The sequence below is a fragment of the Amblyomma maculatum genome, chromosome 2, assembly GCF_055883805.1.
Source record: "Amblyomma maculatum isolate TAMU_Amacu chromosome 2, ASM5588380v1, whole genome shotgun sequence".
NCBI classification, from domain to species: Eukaryota; Metazoa; Arthropoda; class Arachnida; order Ixodida; family Ixodidae; genus Amblyomma; species Amblyomma maculatum.
In genome coordinates this window covers 169678018-169680277 of record NC_139345.1, presented here as the reverse complement: position 1 = coordinate 169680277, position 2260 = coordinate 169678018, and the positions used below count along the sequence as shown (strand labels likewise).

Below are 2260 nucleotides of genomic sequence, written 5' to 3'. Positions count from 1 at the left end.
TATGAAATAAAAAGAAAAAAAAAATAGGATTACACGCGTCTTCTATCCGCGACTCGTCTTTTCAAAGAAGCATTCGGCCACTGCCTTGCTACTGTCCACACCCATCTTTCCCCCGTGCCGCGAACGGCGCCAGCATGTCCGGAGGGTCGAGAGTTACTTCCTGTCGGCTGGGGGGAAAAAGGGGGAGGGGGGGAGGGGTTGCTCCCTCTGGGTCTCTGCTCTCTGCCTTCTCCGTGGTTTGTCTTCACGGAGATGACCTTGGCTGCAGCATAGCTCGCGCAGCGGGGGCGGCGGCTCCCCCTTTTCACCGAAGCTGTTCTTCCGCGCCCTGTTTTCTTTGCACGCGGACGCGGGTACGCTGAGTGCGGCGATGTGCCAGTTCAGTTGGCGTTTTCCCGCCACCGTGGTCGGATCTTGCACTGTGAGCGAAGCACCGTATGTAGGTTTTTCGCTGGTGATTATCACGAAGATCGTTTTGTTCAAATTTGAGCGCGAACGTACGCATTTAAGTCTTCGGAGGAATCCGCTCTTGGGTGGCAGCTTCTGCGCAAGGAGGACGTGTTTAAGAAGTTCAACAGTCGCAGGCGTTTTGGATTCTGGGCGAAAAGCCGGCACGGGCGGAGCTTTGGTGAGAGTTTTACTTTTTCCTATTCGTGTTTGTGCCAGTCTTGTACAGTGTGTGCTACAAGGGGAAGCGAGCATGTAAATATTTCTAGCAGGCAAGCCAGCCTCGTCGGAAAAAAAGGAGGGAGAGAGAGAGAACCAGGCTTGTCTCTAACGCGGACGCTGGGGCCGATGGAACGCCAGTTGGGATGGCGACATTTTCTTTCTTTTACAAGGTGACCGTTTTTGACGGATTGTTCGGCACAGTGCTGTACTCTTTCGATACGCTACTCGCGCTGAGACGGACACATTATCGAGATCATAATATGCCTCTGTCACACATTGTGGATTATTGAATCTGTGCAGCTCCACCATTTTTGCAGTGTTTGTTTTTGTTTCCACTCATTTTGGTGCCTATAGTTGGTAATTCTGCTTCAAGTTTTCTGGGTAGTAATGCTTGTGACTTGCACTTTGCTATTTATATTCACAATAGGATCTTTGACGGCAGCATATATTGTTTATCAGGGAGAAATGAACGATGTGGCAGTGCTGCCGAGCTGTGGAAGCGGCGGTCGATGCCGTCTAAGCAGTGAAAGACAGTGACAACTCATTTTAGACAAGAAATTTCTTGAGCTATGACGTGGAGCAGCGCACAAATGCCTTTCCTCTATTTTTAAGTTAGTATATACCGCAACTTAATTATGATTTATATTGTTTATTTCAGCATCACATGCGAGGAGTTCCCGGACGTATCAGCGTTTTACGCAAAGAATAGCCTGGCGTCATACCTTGCATATGAATTGAAATAAAGCAAATAAACAGCCCAGCTCATGTTATGGGTTCACCAAAGATGCATATTTTTTCTTTCTCATTAACGCGCATTTTTTATTCTGTGTTCCCTTTCCGCTGCGGATTAACAGAAAATGCTGCGTGATCAACGGTTAGCCGGGAGCAGGCACGAGGTGGTTTACATTAATGCAAAAGTAGAACAGCACATATCCTTGCTGCGGTCAGTCAACACATTCTATGTTCTGCTCGATCAATCAACAATTTAGTCAGTTTAGTGTAGGTTAATGAGTGAGTAAGTATAATGGGGCTTAAAAGATCAAGATCTGTTTTGTTCTTTTATGCCTCACTATGCTTATCATTAACCAGCACTGATCAGACAGGATTGTTGATTGGTCGGGCAGAACATAGAATGTGGTGACTTATCGCAGCTAGGAGATGTACTGTACTACTTTTGCATTAATGAAAATCACCCCGTGTCTGCTCCTGGCAAACCGATGGTCGTGTACTATTTTCTGTTGTTCAGGAGTGGAAAGGTAGCAGAAAATCAAAAAGCGTCACTTGCAGAGTTTCTGAAGCATTTGAGCCTGAAATCAACAGAATTTCAGTTGCGCGAATTCCAAAAGCGCTCTTAAGAAACACATGGGCCACTATTTCATAAGCGCTCAACAAGAGGTCAACACTGCATCATCCAAGATGTTGCCGATTATCAACAGACTTTCAACAGCGTGTATTGACACAACGCTTTCGAATTTCTATAGAAACCCTACATGCATTTTTGTAAGGGTATGGACAGTTTTGGTCGGAAACCAAAGCGTCCACACTAACGAGGCACGACTGCATTCCTATTTTTTCTTAAATTAATGTATTC

General features: G+C 46.1%; 1 long non-coding RNA gene across 1 annotated transcript; it reads left to right on the top strand.

The window, feature by feature from the left end:
• Window positions 1-629: 629 nt before the first annotated feature.
• Window positions 630-1452, top strand: LOC146200414 (uncharacterized). Its single transcript, XR_014704825.1, has 2 exons — window positions 630-839; window positions 1328-1452. It is a non-coding gene; the product is annotated as an uncharacterized LOC146200414 (long non-coding RNA).
• Window positions 1453-2260: the final 808 nt, after the last annotated feature.